Source organism: Varroa destructor, unplaced genomic scaffold (assembly GCF_002443255.2).
Source record: "Varroa destructor unplaced genomic scaffold, Vdes_3.0 BEIS01000005.1, whole genome shotgun sequence".
NCBI classification, from domain to species: Eukaryota; Metazoa; Arthropoda; class Arachnida; order Mesostigmata; family Varroidae; genus Varroa; species Varroa destructor.
Window position 1 is genome coordinate 40531964 of NW_019211458.1, and position 23286 is coordinate 40555249.

A 23286-nucleotide genomic window follows, 5' to 3' on the forward strand; every position below is an offset into this window, starting at 1 on the left:
AAAAAAATGAGCGGATTATTTTATTAGCATAGAGTCCCGTTGTCTTTCTTACCCCGCTTGGCGCGACGAAAGCTGTGCTGGTTACGGCCTTGCGTCACCTTGCGGCTGTCTTCGCTCTGTTCCTTCTAGATAATAAAGCTAGCAACGGGCGGACTTGCGGGCACTTAATCAGTCTTTGAGATGGTAGACCACGCGCCAGCGCACGCGGTAAGGATACGTCTACGAACCAACTAACCTGATTGCTTGCTTGTTTTTTCATGTACTACGCTATTGGCAGTAGCAGTAATAGTGGTGCTTGTGTGGCACCTCCATTTGCCCAGTTCAGCCTGCAGCCTTCACCTTCATGTCGTAGTAGGCCAGTGCTCCGATTCTCTTGTACAGAGCAGGACCTCGTATGCCGCGTTTACTGTATTCTTCCTTTTTTTCTTAGTGGTGTTCCTTCTACGCCACCGGACTTCCTTTCCGCCTCGTGCGTAAGACAGGCCCGTGCCTTTGTTTCGGTTCCTCCGTCTCCACACACTGGCAAGCTTCTCTTTGGCACTTCAACATTTCAACAGCCTCTAGCGTTTTTCGGTGCCATCGTCTGCCATTACTGCCACCACCAGTCCCATCATTGCTTCACAGCTCGAAGCGGCCCAGCCATTCTTTGCATCGCGCTGCGGTACATTTCTCTCTAACCAGTCCAAACCACTTGTAATGCTCTATCTCTTTATGGAAATAAAGCGGCCTCGTTAGATTCCCCGGGGACAGACAAGTGGCCCAGAGTGGTGTGCAAGGAAGGACACCGAGAGGAGAAACTACTAACAGACCGACAGACTAACCACGTGCAAAACCTACCGGCGGAATGGTTTTAGTAGGAGAGCAAACGATAAGGAACAAACTGGACGCGAGAAATGTTAGAGAAGCGTGCGTCGCTGTTTCGCGGCTTCTTCCGTTGCGGAGAGAGTGGCGCCTTCAGTGCTGCTAACTGCAGAATAAGCGAAATGTAAATTACCAGCGAGGAAAGAAAGGGTTGCGGATTAGTAGTGAGGTGGATTACTCTACGTTCCCTTCTACGGTTACTACAATGGCGAAGATGATGATAAAGCGATGACTTCGTCTCTTCTACTCTCAGACGATAAGGGAGTAATCTAGGATTCAACGTGCAGGTGATGCCGGCAAAAGGACACCTTAGCTTCCGGCTCGGGTCAGCTGACACATACTGTAACGTAGAACGAAGAGATTGAATGATAAAGGTAGCAAGAGAACGTATGTTCGCGTGTGTGTGCCCATGCGTGCGTGAGTTGCTGGGGTGCGTGCCCATAGACAAAACCTTTATATACGTATTTGATCTAGCAGATGAAGTTGGTGGCAAGTGCCTACAAAGGGAAGGAAACGACACGCCAACGCAGAACTCTATGTAGTAAAGGTAGTGGTGATGTTAAAAGTAGATTATGCTGCTGAAGGCTAATGGTTTACGATGCGCCCGAAATACGCAGACTAGGTTTAGTATAACCTGAGTCTGGTAAGGCGAAGCCTGAATCTAAATACCGACAGACACACCACTACTACTAGAGCTATTACTGCTGCCCCTAGCTTAATACGGCCAGCTTAAGTCTAGCAGAGCAATGATGGATGTGGGCATTTAGAACAATACTTCGAGTGATGCGATTGGGGTGTCGGGAATAGAGGTACGGCTGACCGCAGGAGTTTGGAAAGGAACCCTTGCGCCGCTACATAGGGCACCTAGTACTAACCTCCCGCACGCACGAACACGCCTTGTTTATTGTTGTCTTATTCGTATCATCTTTATTCTCACCGTTTTCTGGCGACATGCATTCCGACACCACTCGTTCGCGTTGTGGTTTATAAGCCGAAGCGTCAGAACCCATTGGAATAGCCGGAGTGCAAGCCGGTCGGCAAAGCTTTATGGTCTTTGGAAGCCGAACAACTCCAAACAACACTGGACAAAGAAGTGGTGAGAGTCTACACGCTCTTTGGGGCGTTCCTGTGCTTATCAGGATTGCACAATAGGCTTGTTTAGGACGAAAATGAAAGTAGTCGATTTTTGGTATACTGATCGTCAACAGACGACAAAGGTGCCAGCAAAAACGTTGACAAAAACCAAGTAGTATCGTTGAAGAAGGATTAAATAGCACTAGATACGAATCACAGTTGATAAATGATTCGGTATAATAGGCAAATTGCGTTACAGACGAAATAGGAGTAGATACATTGTTAGCTGAAACATACACCTTTTGAACTTTGCATCCGGTATACCCGCTAGATTTTGTCTCGAATGGCTAGCTTTCAAGATAAGGTCAGATATGCGTAGACCTTATACCCTCTTAATCTTCGTAGGCAGTTCGTCATTACTGAAACATCATAAGGGCTGTTGGTGGCAACCTGTTAATGTGTAAGCTCAAAGAGCATGAAAATCAATTTTACGACAACTGAACGCTGATGCTATTCTGTTGTCATAAAAAGTAAGTAGTAAGACGCTTAAAAATCTGTGTAAGAACTTGTCCCTCCCTCCCTCCTGTGCTGGTAGGGAGGCACTTTGATAATAGACTGTTAACAAATAAATAAATTAACGCAGCAGCGTTTACGGATTGTAATGACGGAAAACTACAGTTCAGAAGAGCGTTTGCTTACCTAGAAACTTATATGGAAAAAAGAAGCGATTACGGTGACACTCCGCAAGGGTGGCACGAATGCGGGTGACACTTCTCGTTGAAGGAATTGTCTGCAGCGTATTTGAAAACAAAAATAACAGTGTTGCCTTTACAGGGCACAGCTGAGATAACAATTAAAGGCCCAAGATTATTACAAGTTCCGTTTAATTGCTGATTAGAGGTTAGAATAGAAGGCCCGCACTAGGGACCTCTTTGATCACATCATCTTCTCTGATAATTCTGACTGTACGAATAACCAACATTGTTATATTTGGACCTCACAGAGCTCAGGTGTGAGTAGTGACCACTTTACCTAAAAAGGTTATTGTGTGAAGCAATTTATGCAGCAAGGGTATTACTGGTCCCATGTTCTTCGAATATAACGATAAGACCGCAGCGCCAGTCAACAGATCGTTCTGTCGATTGAAATAAAGGTATTAAATGCAGACAATCTTTAGTTCTAATAGAACGGGGCCTCTTACTACATTGAATGCGATGAAAATTGTTCGAGAATATGCTCGCAGGCTGGCTAGCTTCATTGTACCGATTGGGTGCTTCGGCCCTGTAATTAAGCCCCTCTTGCTGTTCATTTCACGAGTTCTATGGAGGGCAGCAGGCCTGAAACACTGTATTCTTATATAGTGATTAGTAAAATTCACGCTACGCGATAGAAACGTAATTACGCGAATCATGGCTTCTCTGGTAGGATATTTGGCTATATAGTGCAAATGAAATTGCCTCAACTAAGCTAAAGTAAAAATAAAAAAAACACGCACAGAAACTTATTATCGGTTTTTCATTTTGGAGTATATTGAAATCCGATACAGCCTTTTGGGCCACCTTTTTCGTACTTACTTACTTAAGTTACTCACAGATTGCTATTTTATTGGCTCTACTAGTTAAATATCAATTTCCAAAAAAGCTGTTTCAAGATTTTTAGCTCAAGAGAAAGTAGAGACAAAACAGGTGAACGACTGGAGTGAGCACCCATATTGCTACGTGCCTTCTATCATTCCCACAAAGAGTCTTCAGGCTGGGTGGGGGCTTTATTTGAAAATTATTTTTATGCATTTGTCATTTTAGTTTGGTAGAAATTTCCTTCTGGGTCACACAGAGACTTTCACCTCATGGAACCCGTCCTTCCTACAATGTTCAAGTGTGTTACTTAAAATATTGCTACATATATTTCAAAATGTTTGTTAGTATGAACGTCATTACAGATAACCTGATGATTATTTCTATTTACATTCAACTATACGCGTTTTTTTTTTTTGAAAATCACCGTATTACCGTTATTACTGCTACCCGCTTCCTGTAAAAATTAACACTTTCCGATTTTATTATTGGACTGTCGGATCAAGTGCAGGCATGATTGAACGCCACGTTTTTCTGGAAGGCTTTTTAAGTAAAAAGTTATCATGAAACGGGCGGCCCTAAGAACTTAGCTATCTTACTTATTCCGTTCATGAATACTCTTTCTCTTCTGTTGCTTGCCATTCCATATTTCATCGCAGAGTCACATACGTCTCAGCGTACCTCAGCTGGGCCTTGTTGAGCTAGCAAAAAGAATCTTCAGAAAGCATTTGGGTTAGTTTTCTCCGAACTAATTTGCTGTTCTTCTCCGCCAAGTTCGCTTCCGATGGCGCTGCTATCACACTACTATTCAAAACACATGTTCCATTTGTGCGCACATATGGATGTATATTGCATGCAATGCCATATTTAAACGAGATCACATGCAAAAGGTACGTTACGTCTGTAATAGCTAAGGCTGGCTGGCTGCCAAGCTAGGTAAATTTTTAAAAAGTAGGAACGAAATAGCCTGCGTATGTAGTCCAAGTTATTCTATCGGCCGATTATAGTGAGCAGTGTAAAAGGAACTATATTTTGATCACCTAATGATGCTGATGCATTGCCTGCTTTGAAGTTGTATTTACGAAAGAAGCGAACAAACGAAAAAATTAATTATTCTTGTGTACGATTCAATACGTCGTGGCAGATGGATGCATAACAACTTATACCTTCGTATACAAAAAATTTCCTAAGATTACAATAATTTAACTTAATTAGTAAAGGTAGGATGTTCGTGGACCAAAGCGGTATGTTGAGAGATACAATGTGAATGATTTCATCAAACGGCGCATATTTTTTTACTCAGTTACAGATACCTTCAGTATACCTGCCAACTTTTTAACTAAGTGGCTAAGCAATGATGGTGTAACGCTTTCTTGTCAGAAAATTACTGCATCACAAACACTGGGAATAACCGTGACATTTGTTACGGTCGTGTGGGACGTCAGTCGGCGTTTTTATTGGCTACATTACCCACTAGATTTACATTGTCTCCTATCCATAGCCTATAATAGGTACTTATTTTATTCCTTTATATTTAGACTTCTACGAAGACCCTTTGTATTTAGTGCCAGACGGGGGCGCTGCAAGCTTGTTTATCGCCTGGTACTTTTTCCCTCCTTTTTTTGCTCAGAATTACACTCATGTAGTCGAGAACCGTTTTACAGCTCTACTCACCGTATAATGTCGAATTTATAATTGTATAAGCCCTAAACGGAGACTCTTGTTTTCCTTTAAGTTTTGCCCTTTCCGCCTCGCAAAGTGCTAGATTCTTCACTTTCTAAGTTACGTTAACACGTACATAGAATAAAATTACTTGATTCCTTTCGTATTTCGCGAAGATACCCCTTCTGTACAGAGCTGGTTAGGATCACGCGAAGCGGCGGATCACTGCTGCAGCGTCCTGTTTGATTACATTTCCTGTTTTTGGTCCTTAATATTCTATGGTACTCATTTAGTTAGAACCATACCGGCAAATGTCGAGCTTGTTCTAAATACCTTACTCATCTGGAGAGTGAGCACCTTTTTAGGAACTGCCTGTTTCTCTTCGATTCAACTTTTTTCAAGCCCGAATTCACGTAAGAATTTGTGTGAAATCCACACCTAAAGCCAGTAGCTTCTCATTTTTTCATTCGGCATCCCTCATTATCACCAGTGCCCTGAAGGCTAACTACGTCGCTGCCTCCTCCACTTGTATGGCCCGGATCAGCCGCTCGTCAAACTTCATTTCCAAAGATCTAACCACTTCAACTGATTCTTACTTGGTATCCTACTAGATCAATTACGCTAATTATCCCACATTTCTTCCTTCCAGTAGTTGGTATGGGCCCAGTAGTTCCAGTTGACGAGTGTTCATTCAGCCCGCCGCACTCTCCAGGGCTGTGATTGTCTTAGGTTGCAGTTTTTCTCGCTCCTAACGCTCAGTAATGACATATCAGTGGCCTGAGCACTTCGTTATAAACAAGGTACCGCCAAACTGATTCAAGGATGGCCGCTGTAACACGTCTGTCATGACCTCTTACTTAAGACCACCTGTCATTCAGATTAAGTAGGTAGTTATAAATTATACGTTAGAGATATAGAAATTTTTTTCATTCGTTGCGTGTCCAAGCTGACGCCCCAATTATCCAATTCAAAAAACTTTTTTACGTCTACAAGTAGAGCCAAGCAAACCCACCTGGACTTCTGCCTTTTCTGTTGCTTTTTTTTTCTTTTTTTAATGTGATTTATAACATATTTTATTGCTAAAAGGGTTGGTCGTCTTTTTTTTTGAACATAAATTGACTTTCTGACAGTGCTACCTTTCCTCCATTTCGCTAGCCAGTGTACTCGCGGTGAAGGCCTCGAATGTACTCTTAACTGCGCTGAAGCAGCAGGGACTCTTGTACGAATTTACTCTTCGTCATATTTCATATTTTAATCAATATTAGGATTAACCCAGTCTTTTTACATTTTGTTGAGAAGTAATCTTTTTTCAGGAATTTAAATGCTATTTGTCAGGTGGTCTCCTGAAGATTGGTTAGCAGACGTCCTACAGTTTTAGGTGGTAGTCCAATCGGCCCTTTGCTTTTTATTTAGTAGTATCAAGAAAATCAATCGGACCTCGTTTTTTTCTGTATTTGGCGCCGCAAACAGTTTTTCAACTGTCTCCATAATTTGCTGATTTAGAAGCTTGAGCTTAATTCGTTACGAACTAGTAGTAACCTTCTTCACATAGATCGCTTTCTGCTTCTTCAGTGAGTTCTTCCCACTCCTTCTCGCTTCACTTGACCACCTTGTACAAGTTGGCTGTAACTTCTGAAATTCCACTGAGCTGTTCCGCTAAAAGCGTTCTTTCAGCTTTTGAACATGTCCCTCTCGTTATATTGCAGACTTTTCTAGTTTCTGTAGTCCTTTTTGTGTCCCAACTTCTAAACCTCTACCTATTGGTCGTGGCATGTTTTCGAATCTTTACTGTCTTATAGGCCGCAGGGATTGTGCAGTGCATCATAACCTTTGCTAATCGCCTTCCTCAGTAACTCTTTCAGCTTCCTAGGACCTCATCGAGACTTATTTGGTTTTCTGTTTTTCTATGATTACCTCTTTCTTCTTCCTCTGCTATAAGGACTAAGCCTTTAAAACCACGGAGACTCTTCAGCTCGTCTACGACACTATCCGCTTATTTCTTCTATTTTCCGTATATTCGAACAGATCTTCAGATCTAGAGATTTACATTGTTGCCCTTTTCTGTATAAAGCTGACTTATTTCGGCCGTTGATTATCTAGAAGTTTTCTCAACACACGAAAGGAGGCATTCCCCTGAACAAAATGCTTTTTCTCCTTTAGCCAATAGCAGTTGGGTTAAAACCACAGCGATCGTTCTTTTGATAGTTTCATCCAGACTGGGATGATTTCATCCCTGGAATGACTAGGGATTTAAGACGTTTTCACGTATATACCAGTCATGCGAGCATATTTTTGCCATTTTAATTTAAACATAACCGTTACCTTTTTTTAAGCGGCCTCTTCATAACCACACTAGAAGATTCCGTAACTCTGACCTTGATTCGCACGTATTCACTCTTTTTTTTCTACGTTAATTCTCTCTAAGGGGGTCAAACGCATGAGGACATCTATGAGATTAACCTGAATCATCGTGACGACTAATTTTAGCATTGATGGTCGGACCCTTACTTATATTCTACTGTCGAACACCTGCAGCAGTGACCGAATCAAAACAGCTGTCTGCCCACTCACCTACCATTAAATTTTGCCAACGATTAAACTATACAATTAATTAGCTTAAAAATATAATAAATGGAAACTTGCCCACGGACACCACAACAGGAGGCTTAGATAATATCGGGATACACGGGACGAACAAGAATGCTTTCTATTTCGACAAATTTCGTCGTGATTAAATACGTCGAATTTGTGGAAAAGCTGCTGACCATTCGTAAGAAATTCAAATATCAAACATTTTTTCCTATCGCTATAAAATTTCCGAACCAAAAATCGTGATAACGAATTTTTAAATTTCTCTGTTGAAGCTAAATTCGCACCATCAGAGGAACTCTGAAGAGACCGAAGCACATGATAGATAATGGTACAAGATCCGGGCTATAGAGCGGATACGTTGAATTTTCTTATTTAAATTTTTTCGAGTTAGCTATATGTAGTTTAGCATTATGATAGTGGAAAACAATATCATCTTCTTCACCGTCCGCTAGTTCCGGTTTATTGTGATTTTGTTGAGTTATAGAGCAATAGAGATCCGAATCAGTTGTTTCGCAAGGCAAAGTGCACGACTCGTTTGCAATTGCACCCAATGCAAACCATCATCATTAATCTAAAGTTTGGCCCAAATTGTAGAACAGACTTCGCCCACTTTTTTCCGACCCGCTCCTCATCGTTAAATTACGTTTTTAGAAATGAAAGTACGATCAATGTCAATTTACGTAGCACACGTACGTCGAGCTTTTTTTTTTGTAAAAACTCATATGTCTTAACACAGTTTGACTAGTTCCTTCGCGATATCATGGCTACTCACTTATCGGAACTTTAGCGGTAATTTCATCAACTTTTTTTCACAACTGGAAAATTTCCAAAACAAAAGCGATAGAGCTATCTTTGGCTCCTTAAACATATGCAGCTCCTTGGTAGCATTTATCGTAATAACTTCGTAAAATATAGAGAAATTTCACTCATCCTCAGCGTTAGCACGTTACTTCTGTCAAATCTGACTTTTTTATAACGTCAACAGCCATTTCGTTCAGACGACTCATACAATCTGAGCTATATGGCTTTAAAGTAATTTAACAAAAAACACAGCGAATACTTTTTTGACAACTTAATATACAGCTGAATTTTGTTAGTTTGTTTAACCTATAGACAGGCGTCACAGATAACATGAGCTACGATCGGAACTTTCCTGTTGGGATATAATTGGATTCCTCCTAATGCGTACACTCCCATACAGACTAAACCTCATGTAATATCATTTAGGGCTGATTCTATCTAACACTAACAGCATTGCAGCTTTCGTTGTAGTAGCCTCTATAACGTGATAATGCGAAAATTTTCAATGCAGAGAAGCAATTTGGTCGTATGATTTTACTGTCTTATCTACTTTTATCAGCATCCTGATATAATTCATAGAAGTTTCTTTATCGGAAATAGATAAAAATACGTTGACAAAATTCTAAGCCGAGTTCACTGTTATGTACATTAGCACGACTTGTCAAATGAAAGTAGATATGTTTCAGATAGAATCTAGTGACTGAATCTAGTGAATCTAGAATGATCAGAGTAGATCAGGGGATGTGAATACGAATGTTTGTGTCAGTCCAGATTGGTAGCAAACAGTAGGAATAATTTGACAAGTGTTGTCAACCTTTTATTAAACGCTCATATATATCGTTCGCATGTCCTACCGAGTCCTCTGTTGTTGTTAACTTTATTAATTTCGGCGTTTCGTTTTTTGTGGCCGTGAGGTACTATCGCTTCCGCGTCGGTGCGGATATCATTTTAGTACCATTGGCTGCGTTCGCTAGTGGCCAATCGTTATTGTCAACGGCCGCTCGTCTGCTTTGTATGCTATCCACCATTGGCGAAATAATATTCTTTATTATTTTTCCCGTCATGAGCTGGTGGGTACCTGAGCTTGACAAAATGTGATTGATACGGCACCTTCTAATGTAACCTCAAGAATGTGGTCGGATTACAGAATCTGTACTGTGCCAGAACTGAAAATAGGCACTCCATGTATGGCGTGTACACGTATGGATGAATAAACTATTTCAGGGTCAAGCTTTTCCTTGTAATTATTTTGTGTTAATGATCCTTCTTAATGTTTACAAAATTTCAGTTAAACATGGCTTAACTAGGAACGCTCTGGCATCGCAAATGTGTCGCTAGTGCAATGATCTCCTACGAATGCAGAAGCCTTGACTTCAGTTATTGTATAACCTTCCTTTTTGTCAGTACGCTCAGCGGCAAAAATTGAATTCGTATTCGAAATAGTCACAGTCCCTGCTTTTAATTCGCTCTGCTGTAGACAGGTGTATGAAATCACAATTATCGATGTGTTTGCTGCAATAGTGACTTCTTCAGCTGATAAAAATCACGCAGTCCGACAAGGCATTATCCCAACAATGGTTTAGTTATCTAATATGTGTTGACTCCAAGGCTGGTCGGTACTTCGCATAATTTCGAACAGAAATTCTAAGTTGCAGGTTAACATGTATTCTTCCTCTCCGGTGCTGTCAAATAGGTTGTTTTAATGCTCACCTGTTCTAGCTGGAGATGATAAGTTGTTAAAATAGCCAAACGAAACCTCATATTTAGATATAGCAGCAAAGGCACCTAAATAGAACTCACCGGCTTTTCGAGTAAAACCGCGAGCAACTAGCCTTGGAATATATCGATTGACGACTTCATACTGTGGCCTCTTCCATTTAAAGATTCACTTTATCTTAATTACCTTTTATCTGGTGGAAATTTTGGCAAGCACCATACTGATTTTTGCTCTATTAATTTTATTTCGTGAGCTATGACCACCGTGTCGCTTACGGGCTTCTGGGCAACTTGCGGCCTGTTGTAGCGTTGCCGGTCCCACAACATATTCCGCGTATTTTATAAATCTTGCCACACTATCGCGTCTTCCACAACTTTTGCCTGCCACGTAAGTGTATTTGGCTGCTCCCATCAACCTGTGGTTCATCTCATGCTGTTTCAGCGTCCTGATAATCCGCATTTGCTTCAGCTATAGCCTTGCTAATCTGTCGTGCTTGGTAATCTGGGCCATTTGCCTTCACGTTCGATACCTGCTCGTGCTGTCCACTTGCTCTGGTTTAATTAACCTTATTAAGCATATGTTGAGCTAATATTTTTCGATGATCCCGCTTCATATCAGGTCAACATTTGAGCTTTTCTCAAAAGGTTAGCGCTAAGGAAATTGGTTTTTTTTTAATCATATTTTCTGGTTTGCTACAGGGTTATCGGACCTGATGGCAATCAACTAAAAGACCTACACCAGTGAATTTAACGGAAATACCATGGCGATTTAACACTCGTCTTTTTGGGTCAAACTTTTAGGGAGAACATTTTACTAAATGATTGTAAGTGGTTAAGGCGAGGTTTCTTACCGCCAAATATCTAAGGTATAACAGTGATACCAACATCCATCTCATTTAGCATGTCCCGTATTTTCCTGGAACGAACTGACGTTCTGACCTTTTTGTACATGGAACCATCGAAGATAGTCACAGAATTTATGTTTCAAGTAGTAAGCACGAAAAAACTTGGAATGTTCTTCATTGGCACACATATACCGGTATCTGCTGATGAATGCTTCGTTTAGAGTGTAAAGTTGCTGGAGGTTTGCTATGATCTTTTACCGCAGGTTTGAGGCCCGAAGTTTTCATCCTTGTCTGGTGTGAGCTGGGCCTGTAGTTCAGTTAGCACTTCTTGAATGCGCCATTTCCCAAGGTGACCGAATATCTCGTCGAACTCCTGCAAGGTCGCGGGTTGTTCGGCGATCTGCGCTTCAGGCTCCGCGCAGTATAACTTGCCGCTCCTACCGGCTCGAATCTTCTTTATTAATGTAATTGCTTCTTCTGCTGCTACTTCGCACCACACCTCCCAATGGTCATTTATAACGTGAAAAATCTATATGAGATTCAGTCTTATTCGTAACATGTAGTATACGTATACAATTTCCGTTTTCAATGCGTAGGATAACCTTTTCGACGCTATGCGCTGACACTCATATTTACCGCTGATTTTAACTTACCGACGTTCAGATACCTGGGATAATCTCTTTAAATGAAACTTATTGAGATATGGTTTGCGCATTCTGAACCTATTATTTAAGTTTCAGCGCTTATCTTCTGCTCTGTCAGCCAGAAGTGCTTCTAAGATCTCAGAACTGTGAGCGTCTGCTGTGAATTTATTCTTGATTTGTGACTCGTTACCATAATAAGCAAATTGGCAGTGGCCAATTTTTCCACAATTTTCAATTTTCCACAACGAAAACACCGAATACTTTTCGGCATCTAGTTAGGTTCTCCTTTTCAAGTTTTAGGTGATAATTATTGTTCGTAACTTAGGAGATTTTCGTTTCTGTTGATTCTTCTTTTTTCAATTGGCATATTGGAAGAAAAAGCTGTCATCTGGTCTGTCCACTTGTTGTTACGTTGCCAAATCGTCTTAATACCTCTCTGATGATTGAATTTGAGAACGATTTCCAGCCTATAAAACCGAATGCAGATATCGATCGCTCGAATAGGTTCCAGCTGTTAAGGAACCTTTTCAGCACCATTCGCGTGGTCAGATAATTTAGCACTTCCGTGTTCGGGAAAGCGATGCTGTCCCGAATGCCATATTCGCTCAGACCGAAATATCAGAACTATAGGTTTACTAGGTTGTTGTACGCAATGTATGTTTATGTACCACTGTTAATTATGCTGTACAGTCCAATGTCTTAGTTTCAGATCTCCTCGGTAAATGTTTCATTCTGCATCAGGACTCTTATATACCGCTTGGATCATTGACGGCTCGTAGTGATAAATAGATAAGCCTATTTTTTTTTTCGGCAAAGTCTCCAGTCTATATCTTCTGCTCTGCAGTTGCTACTTGGTCTGTCGGAGTTTAGGATTTCGGGTTTTAAGAATTCACGTGTAAGTACTTTATGAGTTTACGTCTTTTGAGCAGAGCAAAATGGACATTGTAGTGTTCCATGAAATATAATTACTTTGAATATAGCAGTACAGTTCCTGTTCGCTGAGGGACAGCCACAGTGGGCCATTTTTGTTACGCTGGGTTCTTTCGATTAACCTGAATTTATGGGCAACCTTGTCGTGCTAATAACGGACGGGCTGCGCTGCTCGGCGATCAGGTGCCCTGTTTACAGTTATAGTTGTGGCCTTCGCGCGTTGTCCACCAACGAAAAAACGATGTTCGCTATCACCGTGGGCTCTGTATATTTGTAATTTTATGCATAAATTCCATTGTAAATGAAAATTTTATGTCGCTGATTATGCAATCATTAGAAGTTCCCTTTTATTAGCGTATAGAAGTTGTGCTTTTGTTTTACAATTAGCTATACCATGTGAGAAATGCTATTGTAAAACAGCAAGCATCAGTGGTCTCTGTCTTGCTGTCGACAACAGGATCGCTTGATTACCAAGCCTATTTAAACTAGTATTTCAACAGGTAGCAGACAATTTGTCGGAATTCTATTGGCGATATGTTTTTTTACTTTATATAAGAACTAATAACACGTTTTTAACGTACCCCTTACATTATGAATAGTGTTATTTCACTCGGGGTTAGAGTGACGTTGGACTTGGGTGATTGATCTTTTCTCTAAACAGATAATCACATGCATTTTTTGCTGAATAAGTCAATAATACAGTCGAGTTTTATGGCCGTACATGAATCCTGCTATTGTCCTCAATAGCTTTCGTGCTATATAAGCTTGTCTATTTTTCGATTATTAGGAAAGGGGTAATTTTTAACATTCAACGCCTACCTCCTTGCTTTCTTCTGTTCAAGCTAAAGCATAAACATTTTCATTTGACCTATGCTGACACATAAAAGATCTCACACTTAATTAAAAATTAAAAACAAAAAGCTATTGTTTTGCGATGACTGCCGATGTCTCTGCGGATACCTTCCATACCGGCACTTCATATGTAAATTCTACGTATTTCGTAATACTCGTTAGCCATCGACTAGGCTCATATGGCTTGAGATAGGTACGTCTGTAAGACGCGTCACCAATGTATATTTACGCTATCCAAGTTAAAATGGTAGACAGCATCGAATGGAGAGCCATTTGTTTTTAAAGTTATCTTCCCTCAACATCTTTCTATCTGCCTTGCTCGCTTTCTTTGTTGTAGTGTTGACGTACATTTTTGACTGACAAGCCGAGTGTAAAGACCATCTACTTATGTGAATATCCGCTTCGTGGCTCAGGAGTTGGCCTAACTCGTTCGAGCGATAAAGGGCATAAGGACCCAGACGAGCCCTATATTAGTATCATTTATAGTTTTATGGCCGGTGTGAAAATCCACACAAAGCAGAACTATGGATACTTTGGAATCGCAAATCCGCGATAATTATAGCACTCATCTCGGATACCACGACCGAAAAGCTTGGTTAAACGTAAATATGGCGAACCTCATATTCATGTGTATCAGTTTATCGTTTGGCGTTTTGTTTGCTGAGCAAGATTATAGCATCGATGGCATATCCTCTTCGATTCGTTTGGGTTGGCTATCACTTTATTGTTATCATTATAAGTAGGCAAATCCGTTCAGCGTTCGTATCTAGATCCGAATCTAGCTCTATTCGGCATGTCTAAACTAAGCCCACCCGACTAATTTCATGGATATCCATGGATTGACCAAGTGCGACGCGGTCTTTACCAGCAATATAGACTTCAATATCTGTTCTAAAGTTGGCCTGGCAATATCTCCCGAACGAGATATGCCCAAAAAAAAAAATTGTGTGTGAAAAATAGGTAACTAACTTGGATCTGGTTCAAAATACGATTGAACGCCGACGCAGCAGACTGAAAAGGGTCTTTCGAATTTTAAAATATAACCCTGTTAGTAGCACATAGGCGCTCAGAAGTGAAATATTAAATTCGGAAATGTTTGGCCCGGATGTATCAAGTGTTTATGATACCGTACGAGAAACGTGTTGCAAGCGGAAATAATGGACATTATTTAAAGTTATATATTAAACTTAAATAACAGTGAACGATCGTAATAATAAGTACGACATCGGTAGTGATGCTTAGGAAGAGGTACGATTTGATAAACACCTATTTTGATTAATTTGGCATGCGTCATATTGCAATTCACTATGCTCTGGTAAGGTCTCGCTTTTGAAATTTTGAAGACTTCAATGGAATTTTGAAGATTTTCAAAAGCGACTTCACCCTTATAGAGATAGAACGGAAATGAACACTTTCAAGTGGGGCATGGAGGAATTACGATATGTTCAGGAAATTTAGGAATTACCATTATCAATATTTATACAGAAAAACAGTCTAAGTGTTGCATGCCGTTGAACAATTTCTGGAATTTCGAGCCGATATTACTTCACTTTTTAGTGCGGTAATATTTCTGGGTGCTGCCTCCAGGGCTGTGACAGGCAAAAGGAAACTCGAATAAGGCCCAACCGCCACCTTAAGATTATTGTCTGAAATGTCATTGAGTGTACTTTTTGATATACTAAGTACATGCCAAATTTAGTTCACTCAAATTGTAATTTACTGCTTATTTAACAATTGTTTCCGTCCATTATTTAATTAGACTGTCAAGTCGTTGTCGGCAATTTTTACTCTGCCTCTTACTTTCACGGATAGCCGCAGTTAATATTATAATAATTTTATACGATTATGACGTAATTGAATCTTTTATGTGGCCAGTAAATGGGTTGATTAATATCATAAATCAGTTATCTAACCTGAAATGCTCCTGTTGCATGCGTAAAACAGACGAAATCATTTCATTTAAAATGTGTTTTGCGTCAAATATATAAATTTTCCCCATTATACAGAAAGGAGGTATATATATGTATACATATATAATTTGAGGGTTATTCCATTTGACTCGCATAAAAAACGAAAAAGGTGTTCCTTGAAGTCGACAGAAAGAACTTGTGTGTCTCGCGACCCAGATGTCAATATCAGAGAAGCTTTACCATTTTATCTACTTTACCTGTTCGTCACTTGCTGTCGGCTGTCTCCCCGGACTCGCAAGACTGATTTGAGCTTTACAGACATCTAGAGCTGGCGAGCTAATGCGTTCTGGGGCACCTTCGAAGCTACCCACGGTTCACTGTTACAAAACATGTAAACAATTCATTTTATATGGCACAAATTCGAATTGCAGACTCAGAATATATACATGCATATAGTGTTTGTATTAGCTAATATGCACACACAAAAACAGCATCAGAGTTTTGCCTCACATTTCTATATGGCGCATATAACCATATATGTTCGACCCATGAAGACATGGACGTTTCAAAAGGGTTCGTTGCACGGACTTTCTGAAATTTGACAGAATCGGCCAAAAAGCGCATAAGACGGAATATAGCATTTATCGAAAGCTTTAGATACGCCTGAATTTCCGGCCGAAAAGTCGGCTTTTCCACGGGCCAACGAAGGCAGGAAATGGGAGCATAAAATAAATGCATCTTGGAGCGGCGAGGGCAATTCATCAAAATAGTTAAAATGGATCGGTCAAAGTCGTTTAGTCCCTTTTGTCACAGCTCCGGGATGATCAAAAATCATAGTAGATTGTTCTACCACAATGCAGTAAAATCAAAAGCTACTTTAGGGTCTCTGAACCGTTGCTCCATCCTTCCCTTATTCTTCTTAAGGCGTTCCACAACAAAGTACGGACAATGCACAATCATAGAGTTTTACAAACTCGGCTAGATGAAACGTTATTAAGACCTCATCTATGCATAAAGATGAACGTAAATTCAAATATATGGCAAATAAGTTTACTGTACTTATAAACAATAACATTTCTATTGACATACTATGCTAAAGGAACGAAATTGATTAGACAGAACATATACTTACGTGGTCTTTATTTAAATTTAGGCTGTGCATGTGCACAGATTACCATTGGCTCGGGGCAAACGAATTATCGAGACCACTATCTATTATTAAAGTCCAATATGCTTATGCTCTTATACGGTTGATCGAATGTCAAAATATTTCTGTTTATGTGATTCCCTGTTACCGTAGCGGACAGCGTTGTACGGTCCACACGTGCCACTTGCACAGCCAGCTTTGACTGTGGCCATATAACTGACTGTGATAATGTCTTTGTGTCTCATTGGTATCTTCATATAGACATGTCTTTACGTATGCGGTTTAATCCCACGATATTGCACACTCCGATCATTAAAAGAACAACATTTGCTATCCCTGTTTTACGTAGTCACGAATCTATAGCTCGTGTGAATTCTAAATAACGACCAAAACGAAAGTACATTTAGCAATCAAAGCTGCTTTTAGCAGGTTAGACCCATTTTGTTAGTGTAGGTATATGTACCATTGTCACTGTGAACTACCCACTGTAGTTCACTGCAAAGTATCACATAAGCCAGTAACATAAAATCAGCTATAAATCACACAAGTGCTAACGATAACTTTTTACATCCGCGGCCTCCTTCGACGAATTACATTGCACACTTTTATAATGAAGATAGTTACAGATAATGACAATACACGATTAAACGATACTTGCACATGGTCGCTCACCAGTGTGCCTGTCTATCCTACACACATAGCGAGACTTATACGGACCTGCACTAGACATCAAGGAGCTATTGCTGCTACTTATCGCCTTTTTTCCAGCCGTTCCCCACCCGTTTACATATACAGGTTGGATTGAAAGTCATTAGCGGCTGCATATAAATTCGCGTACTTTTCTGACGATGGGATTTTCCTCTCAACGATGACAGGGAGGGGGAAGGGGGTCATCGTCGTCATCACCTCTACGCTGGCGAAGAATGAAACTCCGACATCTTGTGCGAACGGAACACGGGGTTAGAGGTGGGGGATCGAGCTGGCGGCGTACCATTATAGTGAGAAGCCGAAAGTTAAACTCTGCATAGTTGAATCTCTCACTTAGTGATCCAGTCATTTGCCTCTCTCTTCTTTATTTTCTGTCGCTAATAACGATGCGAGCGACGATGACGCCACACAGAAACAGAGGAAGAGACTCATTTCTTTCGAAGCACGTGCGCACACATACATACTTTACGCCCACCCACATTTACAAGCACATAGATGCCAAACGCAGTAGCAAAGTCCGCGTAAGGGCTTCGACGCAAGAGGGCTATACGCTAGCTTGCGTTCCTTTTGTTGGGAGCCTTCTTTTCGCTGACTCACTAAGACAGAAGGATTCTAATAGCAGCTGGCGGTACAGCGTAAGCGGACACATCAGTTAGAAGCGCAAGGGGAAAAGATCGCAAGAAAAAAAATGACGTAAAAGATATCAATCGAGGCAGAAGCAGCTGTCGCAGCAGTTTAATTGAGTGTTTGTCTGCCGTCTTGTCTAGCTGGCATCCTTCCTTTGTTTCGATCCAACTTTTATCATTGACATCTCGTTAGAAACGCGTAAAGGCCAATGAACGCAAAGATGAGCGGATGATGCAGGAAACTAGCCGAACGAAGAAGAGAAAATAGCGGTACAAAACGAAAGAAAAATGTAGACAGCAATAAATCGACTGAAGGTGTGGATAGATAAGTTAGAGAAACACGTACCGAATCGTATGCACGATAGTCTACGAGGAACTGTTTCAAATGACGGGTTAGCTATAATATAGTAAATTGGACATTGACAGAATCATGTAATTGTTCGCTAACATTGGAAGTTCAAATTAAACACAGAGTATGATTGGGCATAAGTCTGCCTATATATATATATATATATATATATATGAGCTCATAACAACTCAAGACATGGTATTTATTTGTTCTTTTAAAGAACATTTTTGCACAAATCAATAGATGGATTCTGCGACTCCTAGTTAATGGATAGTGCAAAAGTTCTCATAAACTACAGTTTGTTAACTAATTTACCAAGGATCTCAAGACAGTCTGTTAACTCACAATAGCATTGGTGCACAATAATATATCCTGCCTGTATTAAATATTTTTACCATTCTCATCTTATGATAACTTTTTGAATCGAAGTATGGAAAATAACCTGTTACTTATATTCCATTAAAAACTCGTGCGAATTTTTCATACGTTGCCCCTTTGGATATTCATTTTATAAACAAAATGTACGAATGCATTTTTGTCAATATTTCATGACAAGTTTCTATTTTTTTGACGGGAGGTTTTTCTAGATAAAGGCTTTACACAGGTGCACCTAACACATTTATTTTTCGGCTGCTATGAAATGAACAAGAGGCGTATTTTACATTATTTTTTTATAACATTAACACAAATATTAAAATATGATAGGTGGACAAATGTGATTTTTTTCATTGCGTATTATAGAACAGTCTATTTATTGATTTAGTGATTTGTGCAAAAACGCTGTTCTTCATAAGAATAAATAGATATAATGTCTTGAGATTTCATATACCATTGAAAATAACGGTCACAAGCGAGCCGCACACACCTCGCGGTAATTTTTGGAACAGGTAATGATTGAAGAGCTTTAACTGGCAACGGTAATAGCGAGGTTTTGGAAGCCAAAGATCTATGACAATTTGTATATTCTACAAAATTTAGAGTAGCATATGTTGTATTTTGGCATAAATAAGAGGAACACTATTTCTCGAGATGTACCGATATATTCATACCATTGACTATAAGTACTACTGGTATTACGGTTGCAGGATAAAATATAGGATAAATGAAGAATTAAAACCTAGTGTTGAATGCGATGACGCGGGAATGGAATACATTTATGCAATCATAGTCCTAACATACTCCTTACAAGTTAACGCTTTTATAAGCTTTTATAGTACTTCTTTGCCATTCAATATCGTCTTATTCGTCAAATAACGACGAAAGCCTGTGCTTACCCCTTGTAGGTAGAAGAATGATCATTCTGAGAACCCCATAGCCGTATAACCCTATAGCCACTGCAAATTTGATGGCCACCGTATAGTTGGTGTTGTTGCCAAAATGCTGATGCTTGCAGTGTCACATGGACCGCTTGGATTTGTTCGTTCATGGGCTTAAATCTGATGCTTGCAATAGCTGCAGCCGCTGTGGCGGTACACGAAAATGGAACTTGCGTACGAGGAGCGTTTACCTACGTGTTCTCGAGAAACTTCTCTTTTTTCATGCAAGGCGTCGGCAAAGTCTATTAGCTGGATACAGTATGTGGCTGGTTTGGCAACTGCAATTGAGATGACTGCGACGTAGTGAGCGGGTCAAGCTGAGGCTACTGGATCATATTCCCTCACTTCAATATCGAGGACGCATCTACATTTCACGTTTAGCGCCCTATGCTTAGGAACAGGAGGGCCCAGCTGTTGGCGGTATCAGAAGCTGCTGTTCTACAGGTCTTCTTCCCAGCCAAGCCTTTAGTGGGAAAGAGGGATTTCGATGACGGTAGCTGAGGCGCTAGACCCAACTTTTCGTTCGATTATCGGTCCCATAATGTATCTGATAGTATATCGTCTACAAGCTATAAAGATGCCTTCTGGAAATGACCATACGTATGCATACACGTAGAAACAATGACATGTCCAGTTGTGTATATACATGCGCATATATATACGCACATATACGTACTTATGGTCTTTTCCGAGAAGCATCCTCTTACGTTGTTGACGATCCGTTATCAGATGCATCGTAAGATATGATGCATCTGACGACAAATCATCTACAATTTATAGAGATATACATTTGGTTGCTCGGAATTTTTTCAACATTTCCAATCGCTTTTGCACTATGCACCTTTAACAGACAGAACTTGTAAATATTTACATCAAGTATTGCCCATCCTCAGCTATAAGCCCACCAAGTGTCATTCGAGAATAATATGTTTGGAGGAGAATATATCTATAGTTCTTAAAATGAACGCTCAATAATAAGGTTTCTCATTAATAAAACAGTGTGAGGACACCAGTGGAACCTATTAGACAAGTGAGAAAACTGGGTCCCTTTGCCCGGTTTTTTGTTATAGCATTGTATCGTAAAAATATATACATGGTATGAAGTGCCCCTATGGTAGATGTACTCTGGCATAGACACCTAACAAACACGTATAAGATGAAGACGTTGAACGTAACGGTTTGTGGGTGAGGCTGGGAGCCCGCTTTTTATTCTTTACTGGAAATCATCGAGGAAACGAATTCGTCGGATCCTCGTGCAATGTGTAAAAAAAATAGGCCGTGCTAATGACGACGCTTCGTATTACAAATGTATTTCCCTCTAATGCGAATGTTGCTCATCCTTAGGACTAAACACGAATATAGATACATTAAAGATGCTAACAGTGACCGGATCATTTACGAAACCCTAGTAACTTATCTTTATCTGTAGCTATGTTGTCATGGGCATGTCTATGAAACTGGTCTCTATATATTTTTGCAGAAATTCCCATTTCTCTTCATGTGTTACGCCATCATGTTCTTCGACGATTGGGTTTTTTTTGTTTTACTTGCGACAGCTTTCACGTTGTGTACACAATGAGCAACCGCAGTCTCTCCTGATAGTGCGTATTATATAGATAAGATTTCACAGTCCTGGTTGACCATTACGTGAGCTTAGATACGGACGCCGAATACTGTGGAAAGGCTTACGGTTCGCTATTTGAAAATGGATAGGCTTTGTTAACTGCCTACTCTTTTTCAGCTATGTGCAGTTCCGATGAAGCTGGACCTTCTCTCGAAAGGGCTATCGTTTGCGGTTCTGCAAAGTTCCATAAAAAGCGTTTCCGTAATGTCCCGAAAGACGTGCGCGTGCTGCGTGGAAATCATATTTCGTTACGGGCTATCGAATTGTTGACGTACTTCTACCGAAATCATGTACACATCGAATTAAAAACATAAGTTCCTCGACTATTTCTAGATTTCACATTATGCTTCTGAGATTCTATAAACAGTTACTGCCACCAATTATTTTTACTGAAGTTACATATATATACACTAAAAACTGCCTGTTCTTTTGCCGCAATCGACAAAATAAGGTATGGCTCCAAACATAAGGTTAACGTAGTCTGAGTCCGAACGGCATGGCATAACAATCTGTAGAATTACATAGAGGTTTCCTATAGCATACAATCGAAAGGAGCCGGCTGATGAAATCTATTATTATTGCTTTTTTTTTTAAACTGCATGAGGTTGAAGGTGAGCGTCTCTGTCCCAGCCGATTCAGTATATCCATTCATTGTGGTAAGAACCAGGCTCGCGCTAGGTTAGTGGAGCAGTTGCAGCAAGCTCATGATTCACGGCGCTTACCGAAGGCTTCCAAAGAGGTTATAGGTCGTGCAGACAAGCCGCATCAGATCGTCTAGGTGTTAGGACGGAGCAAACTATGGCTAGCTTCTCCAGAAGTATAATGAGGAAAGAAGTGCTGCATATGTGATGCACAAAGCATCGTATCATACTATGCCCTTTCTTTGCCCCCGATTCCCCTCAGCGGCAACTCCGAGAATAGCAGAAATTACCGAAACATTCAACCTTCAAGGGTCCGTCTGTATGTACATAGTATAGCATTCGAGTTGCGTAACTACCTTTCTCTCACTTTTGGCTACCATGTATATACATGTACATATATACGTATGTACATATATGCATTGACTTACCCCACGATTACAAACATTAGGGCCTGACACAGAAGTGGAAGTTTATACAGGGCGGTACAGGGAGTATGTGGGCAGGTGTTAGTTACGTCAGTTTTCCCGTACGATTATTCGTCACTGTGTAACACAATAGAATGGTGGAACTTTGACTTAACGCGAACGCTATAATTAACATGAAAATGTATGTAGACGATTACTGTGAAAAGGTACGACAAAAGAAAAACAAGCTCGATTTGAGTTTTGAACCTGCTTTGAGAGCGGTTAAACACAGTAGGATCATTTACACCAAGCATAAGTTCAAGAAGTGGGAAGTTACTTTCTGCAGTGATAAAAAGCAAAGGCAATCTGTTTATTAATGTCCAATAGTCATTATTGCTGCGGTATGATTTAATGAATCTATAAAGATATTCGATGCCAGCCATTGAATCGTTGCATGATCCAGCAGCGTTTGTCACCAGAACGCCGATTAGTGCGATACATGCGCATGCAGTCATTGTAATGATAATTAGGTCGCTGGCAACCAAGAGCAAATAAAAACGGCTTATAGTTAATATACTTATAGGTCAAGTTCGGTATTTTCGTCTTGAAGAAGACTTCCCATGAAATTATAGTTTGGTCAGTTTCCGACTTCTCAGACTAGACCTATTATCAAAGCTGGCACAATGACGGTTTTCCTACTCGAGTAAGTTCTGGTTTGTTGCCAACGGCTCAATGACAACCGAAGCGCCCGATTCTATATTAACGATAGTAAAGTTTGCCGACTTCTATATTCGCACTCTTTCTTATAAAGCTGCGCTGATTGCGTCTCGTCGGTTCTGTTGCCCCGATTGGTCGTGACCTCAACTTCAAGAACCTCGCACCTCCATTACTTAGGCTGCTCGGTACTCTCAAACGTTCGCTGGAGACGTCAACTCGGTTGCTCTCGTTAGACTCAATGCAATTTAATGGGACGAGACAGTGGCTCTCACTTTAAGCGATGAATTGCAGTT